The sequence below is a fragment of the Theropithecus gelada genome, chromosome X (assembly GCF_003255815.1).
Source record: "Theropithecus gelada isolate Dixy chromosome X, Tgel_1.0, whole genome shotgun sequence".
In the NCBI taxonomy this organism is placed as follows: domain Eukaryota; kingdom Metazoa; phylum Chordata; class Mammalia; order Primates; family Cercopithecidae; genus Theropithecus; species Theropithecus gelada.
In genome coordinates, this window is record NC_037689.1 from 31,589,686 (window position 1) to 31,602,026 (window position 12,341).

Consider the following 12,341-nt stretch of genomic DNA (forward strand, 5'->3'; position numbering starts at 1 on the left):
ATCTGCCTGCCTCGGCCTCCCAAAGTGCTGGGATTACAGATGTGAGCCAACGCGCCCGGCCAAGAATCCCCATTTTTAATGAGGATGCTGATGGTGCTGCTCTGTGGACCACAGAGAATGGTTGACTCACTTTGTTGGCCACAATCAGACCACAGTGGAATTCAGCCAGTCAGAGCTCGGTAACTTCCGAAGCACATATGGCTGCAAACAGCATTATTAGGACCTTCCATCAACACCTCCTAGCTAAAGTGACAGAGTTAAGCTGATCCTTTATAAGGAGCATAAATCAGTTGGTTAGCTTATTGAGATGACAACCAAATCACACACAAATACACACACACACACATAAATCTATAAACGGGAGATAATGTAAAACAAGAGCAGAAAGTTAGATTCAGATTGTGCAAAAACAAAAACACAAGCACCTTACCAGGAAGGCAACTTGCATCATTTCAGATCTTATCAGCTTCAAGCAGACTCTGGAGAGGTGAGCAAGCTTTCTGAGTTAGGGTGGAATTTATCTGGTAAACAACATGGTATTTCAATTTGGTATTTCAGTATGGTTTGCCATTATTGACATAGGATTGCAAAGATAAGTTTGTAACTTTTTTACATGAGCACATTAATCTGGACATTGTACGACCTTTCGGAAGTGTTGGTCATAGCCTTCAAGAGTGTTGTGTGTGCACAAAAAAGGATTTATTCAGGTTTACAAATTTCACAGTCAATTTATTTGAGTTACGAGTTCTAATGCCTAGTTTTCCCTTAACCTTCTAAGTTTAGTCTAGAAATCTTATTATTCTCTTTTCTTTTTAAATTCTATTTTAAGTCTAGCAAATAATAGCAACCACTTTTAAGAGGCCTTTGGAAAATACTTGACCCTATTTACAAATTTAAACACCTTCGTGCATTTTAAAATATATTTCAAACTTGTAACAGACTGCACTCAATTCCCTTCTTAATTACTTCAGTTGTCTCAATAAACAAATACATTCCCAAGTTTACAAATAACTCTTTTAAATTTAATGAATTAAATTGACATGGTGAAACTTAAGTTCTCTTAAAATGTTCCAACACTGTATATAATTTAGTTTTCATGAGCCTCAAGTCAGTGACAAGAAAAAAAATAGTTTTCAACTAAGATCACAAGATTACTCAATGATACATTTTACAGTGATTTCCAAAGCTTAGATATTCTTTTAAACTTTATGAATACATGGAACATCAAATATGCACAGATTCTTTCTGCATTCCGAATATGAATCCTATAGTTTTGATTCTCTTAAGAGTTTCTATACTTTCCCTAAATCCTCCTGGAACTGAAAGATTCACCCTCTTACAGCTGACCATTACCATCCTAGTAACTGAGCCGGTATACACACCCAATATTTGGGCTGGACCCTGACTAAATTCTTGTCAATGACCCTAATGGGATACTTGAGCCCTACTCATAATTGCTATGCCCCGATGCCATCATTTACGGGAGGTGCTCTCAAGGCCCCCTGACCCTTAGTTTTAAGTCATACGCGTTATTGATTCTTCTACATACACCTGGACATTTGTAGGCTGACAGCATAGATCACTTGAGATTTTGTATTTATCTGGTTCTTAAGATGTGTATTTTTCCCTCCAGCTCTAAAGACCTTTGCGCTTAAAGGAATCCTAAGATAGATAGATAAATGTCCTTTCTATTTGCTAATGAAGGCCTTTGGAATCTGTGGAATCTTTCTAGAGGCTTTAATCAGATTTGGGTTTGGGGGCAGGATTTTCTTGTAGGTGGTGGTGTTTTCTTCCCCAAAGGCACATCATGTCTGCTGTCTCTCTTTTTGTGACGACAGCAGGAAGATATCTTTTTATGAATACTCCAAATAATATTCAATTTTGGATACCTCAAATGACTTTGTCTGAGTCGTGGTCACTGATTTTGAGGTCATTTATTGACAAGAAGGTGTGATGTTAGTGATTAACAAGATAATTCTTTATTCATTTAAGAAATATATCTTGATTACCTGCTCTTTGCAGATAGACAGTGGAGAATGAAACATGGCTCTTTTCCTCCTGTTGCTTCTTACCCAGGATTTCTCAGCCTTGGTGCTATTGACGTTTTAGGCTGGTCTTTGTTGTCCAGTGCCTTGAATGAGGTTTAGCAGCCTACAATCAGTGTCCTCTACTCACTAGATGCCAGCAGCACTACCTCTTCTTTCTCCATAGTCTTGACGATCAAAAATGTCTCAGATATTGCCAAATGTCTCTGGGGGGGGGGGGGCAAAATCACCTCGTTGAGAACCACTCTGTTCTAGTCGAGTAGGGGAAAAGAGATATTAACAAGTAAGCACAAACACAAATTCAGTAGGGGTTATTGGCTCATGCCTGTAATCCTAGCACTTTGGGAGGCTGAGGCGGGCGGATCACCTGAGGTCAGGAGTTTGAGACCAGCCTGGCCAACATGGTGAAACCCCGTCTCTACTAAAAGTACAAAAATTAGCCAGGTGTGGTGGCGGGTGCCTGTAATCCCAGCTACTTGGGAGGCTGAGGTGGGTGAATCACTTAAACCCAGGAGGCGGAGTTTGCAGTGAGTGGAGATTGCGCCACTGCATTGCAGCCCAGGTAACAGAGCAAAAACTCTGTCCAAAAAAAAAAAAAAAAAAGAGAGAGAGAGACATGATGTGCTACTGTGAGAAATCCTGGTGTCTTAGTTCATTCCGTTTGTAATAAAGTACCATAGACCGGGTCTGGCCATCTTTCTTTTTGTGATGTTAGCAGCCAGTGATGCTCAAAGCTGAGATCTAGTCAATCCTTGTAAGTTCTGTTTGTTCATTCTAACTCTAATTTCATCACTCCTTTAGGATTATCTGGAATGCTTCTATAAAGAGCCACTTTGCTCATCTGCAAGTTGGATAGCCAGGGATCCAAGGTAAATCTGAACTTTGGGCACTCATGACCAATGTGAGCATTTCTGGTTTGCCTCTGGTCTACACTGGATATCGGCTGCTACAGTTTATGGCATGTACTTGAGAGGTCCAGCATGTCATGTCTGGGGCTCCTGGGTTTGGTGGGATCTCTGGGGGCTTTCATGGCAGGCTTCTGTTTCCTGTGATTTCCCAGCACTGATTGGGACCCTGTGAACAGAGTTCTATAGACTCTGTTCCCTACTGAAGCAGCAGCAGGAGCCTGGGGGCAAGTTTCCAGGCATGTTAGTTTTCTAGCACCACTGTAACAAAGGACCACAAACTGATGGCTTAAACCAACACAAATTGATTATTTCACAGTTCTGGAGGCCAGAAGTCTGGAATGAAGGTGTGAGGCAGGGCCACTCTCTCTCTGAAGGCTGCAGGGTAGAATCTGTTCCATACTTCTCTCCCAGCTTCTGGTGCTTGCCAGAAATCCTTGGCATTCGTTGGCTTGTGGCCGCATTACTCCAATCTCTGCCTTCATTTTTACGTGACCCTGGTGTCTGCGTTCCTTCTGCCCTCCCTTATGATATGACACCAGACATATTAGATTCAAGGCCCACCCTACTCCAGTATGACCTCATCTTAAGTAACCGCATCTACAAATACCCCATTTCCAAATAAAGCCACATCCACATGTACCCAGGGCTAGGCCCTCAGCGTATCCTTTTTGGGTGGGGGAGCACAATTCAACCCGCAGCACCAGGGAACCAAGAGAGTCAAGAGCAGTGGAGGTTCTTCCTGCCAATGGGGTCATGCTGACCTTGGGGAAGTAACTGGGCTGGCAGAGAAGGCTTGGGCCGCAAGTAGTTTGATTTGCAGGGACAGAGCCCCTTTCCTCAAAACAATCTCCTCTGCTGTCACTGAAAATTGTTGTCTCTTTGGAATTTTCAAAGGTCATCTGACTAGAAGTGAAAGGTGGACAGAGCCGGCTTCAAAGGCTGCTGCCTGTGCAATCGTACAGGGTACTGTGCTCCAAAGGGCCCGTGCTTATTTTAGTGGTCCACTGTTACCATCTGGACATTCTTGGGATCTTTTTTTGGAACAACGGGTCCTGCATTTTCACTTTGCACTGCAAAATGTAGAGCACAAACTATGTAGCTGACCCTGGGTTGGGACATCAGGCAGGGGAGACGCATAGGAAGCTAAGGCAAAAATCAAGCTCTGTTACAGTGCGGTTGGCTTGCAGCTGGCTTCTTGTCCATTTCTACTTCTGGACCAGGGAAATTGGACTGTACATTACTGTGTAAGCCTAAAGCTGAGTCACAAACAGATCCAGGCTCTTCAATGTGCTTATCATGCAGAGCAAGTGTGAAAGTGGTTTGTGATTACACTTTGCTCAAGGATTGGCATAGGGCTCGGCACCTCTTAAATGATAAATAAACCCCTCTTGATTATGAGGTGAAGTTAGGCAGATACTACCCAGATGGCTCTGTGAATCGATATTGTAAGGTAAGTTTTTTTAGATGCCTACACCCCCACACCATCGTCTTCCATGGGGTGTAATATGATGCTTCTCAAACTAACGGCCCTGGAGTGGGCATTTCAATGAGTTCCCCTATGATGCTGCTGCTGCTGGTCCACGACCCACACTGTGAGCAGAAAGAGTCCTAGAAACAGGCCAGGTGCAGTGGCTCACGCCTGGAATCCCAGCACATCAGGAGGCCAAAGTGGGCAGATTGCTTGAGTCCAGGAGTTTGAGACCAGCCTGGGCAACATAGTGAGACCCCATTTCTACAAAAAGTTAAAATATTAGCCAAGCATGGTGGCTTGTGCCTGTGGTCTCAGCTACTCAGGAAGCTGAGCGGGGAGGATTGCTTGAGCCCAGGAGGTTGAGGCTGCAGTGAGCCATGTTTGTGTCACTGCACTCCAGCCTAGGTGACAAAGTGAGACACTGTCTGGAAAAGAAAAGAGAGAAAAAGAAAGAAAGAGTCATAGAAACAAAGAACAACTAGTTATAAAGTCAGGAGGTGTGTTGGTTAATTTCATGTGTCAGCTTGACTGGGCCACTGGGCCATGGGGTGCCCAGGTATTTGGTCAAACATTACTCTGGGTGTGTGTGTAAGGGTGTTTCTGGATGATATCCACATTTGAATTATAGACTGAGGGAAGTAGATTGCCTTCTCAGTGTCGGTGGGCCTTGCCCAATCAGTTGAAGGCCTGGCTGGACCACACCACAGAGGCTGGGTAGGAGGGTGCTCCTGCTGTATGACTGCTTGAGCTGGAATGTTGGGCTTTTCCTGCCTCCAGACTCAAACTGAAACATTGGTTCCTCTTGAATCTCAAGCCTGCTCACTTTCAGACTGGAACTGACACCATCTGCTCTCCTGGTTTTCAGGCTGTCAGACTTGGACTGGAACTGTGCCATCATCAGCTCTCCAGCTTGCCAACTGCAGATCCTGGGATTTATCAGCCTCCATAATTCCATGAGCAAATTCTTTATGATAAATCTCTCTCTCTCTCTCTCTCTCTCTCTCTCTCTGTGTGTGTGTGTGTGTGTGAGAGAGAGAGAGAGAGAGAAACAGAGAGAGACAGAGAGAGAGAGAGAGAGAGTTTGGATATATATATTGGAGCTATTTTTCTGTACAGCCCTGATGAATACAGGAGGTCAAATGGGATAGCTGGGCTTCAGTCTTAGGGCTGATGCATTTTAGCACTGGCCAGGTCATACTGGGCTAGTTACTTACATTCTCCAAGCCTTGTTTTCCCACTATAAAGCTTGGGCAGTATAAATGTTCTCATAAATTACACATTTGAGCTCAGGAGTTTGAGACAAGCCTGGGCAACATAGTGAGACTCCTTTTTTACAAATACATATAAACCGGGTGTGGTAGTGCATGCCTGTAGTGCCAGCTACTCAGGAGACTGAGGTGGGAGAATCATTTGAGCCTGGGAGTTGGAGGCTGCAGAGAGCCGTGATTGCACCACTGCACTCCAGCCTGGGTAACAGAGCAAGACCCTGTCTCAAAAAAAAATAATAAAAATAAATTATATATCTCTCATAGGGTTTTTTGACTTTAGCACTGGTGTCATTTGGGGAAGAGCATTCTCTGGTGCTGGGCTGTTGTGGGCACTGCAGGATGTGTGCCAGCATCTCTGGCCTTACCCACTAGATGCCAGGAGCACCACTCTCCCAGTTGTGCCAAGCAAACATGTCTCCAGGCATTGCCAAATGTCCCCTGGGGGACAGGGACACCATCACCCCCCCCTCCAGTTGAGTCACTGATATATAACAATCATCTTGGTTACCTGTGTCCAGAAACGGTTCCATTCATGTTACAAGAGAAGCTAATTTTAATGCTAGCGTCACCAAATGAAAAACAAAGATTGCTCATTTCTGAGAGAGATAAATTTTCCTTCTTGTCTCTGCAAGCCTGAGACTTCTGAGCTGCTCTGCCTGGCTCATAAAGCAGAGGTCTGCAGTTTTAAGGATCTGTTTTTTCAAATACACAGGGGACCAGAGCCCTAATCCTAAATAAGAGAGAAGCCAGCCAGGAGGAAGCAGTGTAGTGTGCTGGCTCACGGCCGCTGCCTCTTCCTAAAATTATGGTATGCTTGGAACACATTTTGAATTGGCCCCTTCACATTTTGTTGAACAGACCCCATGGGAAGGGGAGGAAAATAAGTAAAAGTGTAAGGTTGAAAGAGGAGACCTGGAGAGGAAGGAAGTGAGTGGCTCTGAGTTTTCTAAGTTTGGGAGAGAAATTGGTCTACATTTTTAAAAAATCTGAATTTTAATCACCCAGGCACAAATGCAATGTGCCTAAAGCATGACAGCCGTTTACTGATGCCAAGGATGATTTTTTTTTTTTTTTTTTTTTTTGTGATGCGCATCCAGACACGGGAATTAAGCATAAAATGAACCATACGCAGACTGGCAGGTTTATCCACACAGTGGACGCTTTGGGAATACCCTGCATGTCTTTGGAGTGGAAGATTAGGACATGAGAAAAACCTGAATTTTCAAAATGGACGCATCTACGCAAATCAAGGAAATCCCAGTTGAGAAAAGTGCTCCTCGTCCACACACGAAATCTAAACAGTGACTTTTTTGAATACAAGTCAAATAAGTGCCTAAAGTTTATGTCTTTACATAAAGCCATGAAATAAAACACCAAGAAATAACCTCACCCTGTCCCCATTCCAACTCCTGAGCCTGGGGAGAGGTCCCCTTAGGGACCTTTGCAATTTACCCTTCCTTTGATGCCCCTAAACCAGCAAGACAGGAATGAACAAGAACAACATCTTCTAATCTCTTCCAGTGCTTGTGGATTTGCATTATTTAAATATATGAGAAACACCCATAATTGAGTAATTATTCCAGCATTTAAAGAATGCCAAACAATGAACCATTTCTTCTTCAGACCTAATCCAGCCCATTTCCGTTTTCCTCTTAGCACAATGTGTAGAATTACCCAACGTGTCGCTTCCTAGAACACTTGATTGTTTATACAAGGTAGGCAAGACTTCTCTGGCGGTATTTATTTTTCTCATTTTACACTTGATGATTGTAGCCTTCACAGATTTTCCTTTTCTAGACGCTTATCAAGTACTGAATGTGTATATATCCAATTTTGCACTTTCCTTTTCACAAATAAAGCTTATCCTTTAGGTGAGGGCTGGGGAGAGGCAGAATCTAACAGTAAAAATCTTCAGACTCTGTCCTTGTTGGAGTTACTCCTTAACCATCATTTTAAGGAAAAGTATTCTGCAAGTTAGAGATCAGTGCATTGTAACAGCTTCAGAAAGGGGATTTCCCAGAGGGTCTGGGAGGAGAACAAAAGCATTTGCATCTCCTTTCCCCAGAGCCTAAGTGGATTTTTCCTGAGCTGCTTTTCCATGTGAAGTCTTGGTGGGAGGATGGAGCACTACAATGTTGGTGCTTTTGCTGTTGGCATGGCTGTGGTTTTAATGCGGAGGAAATAAAGAATGTGGAATTGTGCATTCAGTTAGGACTCAAGACTCCTTCACCCTGCAGTGTTTTGTGTGTGCATGTGGTTTTTAGTCCGATATGGAAAGCCCCGCTTGACTGTAAGAAAGACAGGCCTTATTCTCTCTAACAATTCACACACACACACACACACAGAGAGAGAGAGAGAGAGAGAGAGAGAGAGAGAGATCCCAATTTATGGCAAAGCTGGGAAATCAAGAATCCCTTCACACCCCTACCAATTTCTCTTCCTTCCCATCTCCATTCACAAGTCTTTAGGGACGATCAGCAGACGCCTGGGGCTAACATTGCACACAAGTGTAAAAGGACTAATGGTATAATAGAGAAAGAAGTCTTAGTCTTGTTCACCCCAAGCGCTGGCCTCTTCCTCTCTGGTTCAGCTCCTTTTAGGAAGACAAATGCAATAGCCCCACTTCTGTTCTCTCAGGAAGAGAGTGTCCAGAGGCAGTGGGTGGGCATGTGGATGAAGTTTTCTCAGTGAGGGTCTCCAGTCTCTCTTCTTTGGCATGCCATGTCACACTCCTTTCGCCTCTATTAATGTGCAAATGACAGTAGGAATGCCTCTAGATGTTACGTGATTAAATGAGCTTGTATTTGCTAAGTGCTTAGATGACAGCAAGTGTGCAGGATCCTATCTTAGGTCAGTCTCTTTAGAAAGGATGCCTGAGATGGGGGTTCTCAAGTGAGCAGCTGATTGGAGGCATGCTTACACAGGTAAGGGAGGTGGGACCGGGCTGGGGAGGAGCTGGCAAAGCTATGATTTCCAGAGAAGTCCAGCCTCAGCCTGACCCCATGGGGAGCTCTGGGGTGTCAAGGGCATTCGAGTTTGTCCCACTAAGGCAAGGAAACTGGACGGTCAGCTCCTGGGGGTGGGTGTAATCTCTCAAATATCTCTGTTAGTGAAGGGTCATCTTCACAATACTCCAAAAGAAGGGAGCCCGCCCCAGCATCTGCTATACAAGTAAACAATTTCATGACAGCAGCTCCATGTGCCAAGGGGCAAGAGCTCAGAACTTGGGAATCTGAACACCTGAGCCTCAGTTTCCTCATCTGAGCCATCTTCCCTTTGGTCTCACAAAGCCTCCCGCGAGTCCCCAAATTGAGGTTGGCACCCTGGCTTCATTTGTGGACAAGTCACAAGTGTATTACAAGGGCCAATTTCTTTCTTTTTCTTTTTCTTTTTTTTCTTTCCTTTCTGTTTTTCTTTTTTTTCTTTCTTTCTTTCTTTTTTTTGTTTTGAGATGGAGTCTCACTCTATTGCCCAGGCTGGAGTGCAGCGGCGCGATCTCGGCTCACTGCAAACTCCGCCTCCTGGGTTCACGCCATTCTCCTGCCTCAGTCTCCCGAGTAGCTGGGACTGCAGGCGCCTGCCACCACGCCTGGCTAATTTTTTGTATTTTTAGTAGAGACGGGGTTTCACTGTGTTAGCCAGGATGGTCTGGATCTCCTGACCTCGTGATCCACCCGTCTCGGCCTCCCAAAGTGATGGGATTACAGGCGTGAGCCACCGTGCCCGGCCTACAAGGGCCTATTTCTGTGTTTGGTCCCCAAGGGAGTGCAGGCTGGAGCACAGACTATCCTCTTCTCTGCAGCATGCCTACACCCAGCACAGTGTTTGCGCGTGGGAGGTCCACTGTTTGCTGCCCGCCTGAACCGGTAGAGATCTTTCACCTACAGTGAAGACTCCTCGGCGCGCTGGCCTCTTTGAGCTCCTAATTGGATGCAGTTTCCCCCACCCCTTGCTCTACCTGATGCTTTTTTCATCTTGCCTTTCCTTCTGAGTCCTTTGATGTGTGGTGTGTGTGTTATCCTCTTTCCACCCTCTCTCTGCAGAAGTCGGTTTTACTCCAATATGCCCTAGCCCCATTCAAAGTACTTTTGAGTGATAGATTTGTGTCCAGATTTGTGAGATTCTAAAAGGACCAGGTGACAGGGAGGGTGGAAACGCAGCTTCAGAACGGCCATGTTGGGTGGTAAGGTAAGAAGGCAGTGGCAGCCCCATTGGCGATAAATCATGCCAATCGGAAGGGAAGAAGTCAGAGCAGGGACACTCAGCACTTGGGGCATTCCCTGGCACATGCGACATCACGAAGTATTTGCTTTTTTGACCCTCCCACTCTTTCCCTTGGACATGTAATAATCACACATGTTTAACTAAAAGGACTCATGCGGCGTAATTTATGACATAGAACATTCAGGTAGGGGTAGATAGATACTTGGGGAGCAAGAAAGTTTCTGTGTTGTAGTGGGAGGAGGGAGAGGAAAGGTCTTCCTTGGATAGTTTCTTGGATGTCGCTGTACCGTCACATCTTCACCTTCTTCTCCTTCTCCTTCTTTTTTTTTTTTTTTTTTTTTTTGGAGACAGGGTCTCTGTTCCGTCGCCCAGGCTAGAGTGCAGCGGTGCAAACATGGCTCACTGCAGCCTCGACCTCCCCGGCTCAAGAGATCCTCCCACCTCAGCCTCCCAAAGTGTTGGGATTAAAGGTGTGAGCCACCGAGCCCGGCCCCACATTCTTCTTCCTCTTCTTCTTCTTCTTTTTTATTTTTTATTTATTTATTTTTTTTGAGACGGAGTCTCTCTCTGTTGTCCAGGCTGGAGTGTAGTGCCCCGATCTCGGCTCACTGCAACCTCTGCCTCCCGGGTTCAAGCAATTCTCTTGCCTCAGCCTCCCGAGTAGCTGGGATTACAGGCGTGCACCACATGCCCGGCTAATTTTTGTATTTTTAGTAGAGACGGGGATTTCACCATGCTGGCCAGGCTTGTCTTGAACTCCTGACCTCGTGATCTGACCGCCTGGGCCTCCCAAAGTGCTAGGATTACAAGCGTGAGCCACCGCGCCCGGCGGTGTTCTTTTTTTAAAAACACATTTCCCCTCATAAAAGTAGTATTACCATTTTACAAAAAATTGGAAGGCAAATCATTTTTTAAAATCCCGCCAAAGGAATGCAAACTCCTGTGAGCATTTCGGGACATTTTCCTCCAGTCTCTTCCCCTATGTATCTGGATTTCAATCAGGCTCTACCAGATATTTTTGTATCACTGTAACTGTTTAAAAATCTCCCCGATACTGTCCTGCATTTCCTGGCATAACGTGTTGTGGCTGTGGGTCTGGAGCACGAAGTAGGTGGGGGATTTAGGGCAAGACACAGCCCCAACTCTGGAGCTTCAGCTTCCCCAGCTGGGAGCCAGTGAAACAGAAGTTCCCGTCTAGGCTGAAAGTTTTAGGAGTTGATCCGGCTTCCTCCTCAGCAACAACGGTCTATTTGGGTCTCCGCTCAAACGATCAGACCCCACAAACCGGATGAAGACCTCAGGGAAGGTCAAGGAGCTCCCGCCTAGTGTGGGCACCCAAGTTAGCCCTTCTAGGGCTGTCCTGGCGGGGACGCTAAGTGACCACCTGCCCAGCTGCCCGCTTCCAGAGTCCTCCCTCCGCCGCCCGAGAGGACCGGCCGCGGGCTTCCCCAGCTCCTCAGCTCCCTCGGCCCCGCCTTCACGGGCTTTTCCCACCTTCGCGGGACCAGACGGGTTGTGTGGGAGACCGAGGGCGCAGCCTCCCCCAAAGTGCACAGAGGGTCTCCCCAGACAGCCAGAGCCCGGGAGCAGGTGAAGGGAGGGGACTGCCCGCTCTCTCGGGAAGTGTTTGCGCCCGAGGAGTCACCCCAGGCAGGCCGCGCCCGCAGTCCGGGTAGGGCGTCGTCCTCTCCGCCCACCTTCCTCTACGCGGGGGCCCGGGGGCGGACTGACGCGGCGGCGCCCATCCTGGCCTCCATGCGGTTTCCCGAGGCCGGAGGAAGGTGGTGGAGCGGGAGGGAGAGAGGGAGGAGCGCGCGGAGGGGGAGGACGGCGGAGGGGGAGGAGCAGGCAGAGGGGTGGGGGTGGGGTGGGGTCGAGGAGCCGAGCGTCGAGGAGGACCCCGAGGGAGACTGGAGGCGGAGCAGCCGGCGACGGAGAGCCGGGGAGGACGCGGGGCTGGGGGAGGCGGAGCAGCGGGAGTGGGTGGAGAAGCAGAGGCGGCGGGAGGAGGGGGAGCCTCCGTGGGAGATTCGGGAGGAGCAGCCGGCGTGGGAGGAGCCGCGGGGCTGGGTGAGAACTGGGCGGGACGGCCGGAGGCGGGGCCTGCGAACGCCCCGCCCCTGCTCGCCCGGGCCGCGCCGAGGAACGAAGATGGCCGGGCGCGCCGCGGGAACGGACAGGCGGCCGGCAGCGGCGGCAGCTGCGGCGGCGGCTCCCGGGCTGTGACTTCGCGTGCGGCGGCCACCTGGGCTACCCGAACGGAGTGGGCGGCGCGGGCAGCGGCTCGCTAGGGCGGGCGGGCGGACGCCGGTGCACGGGCGCCGGGCAGAGGATGCGCCGGGAGCGGCGGGCGGCTCCCCGCGGCCGCCCCCGCGCCCCGGGCGCCGGGCCTTAGTGCTGGCGGAGGAGGCGGCGCGCGCGGGGC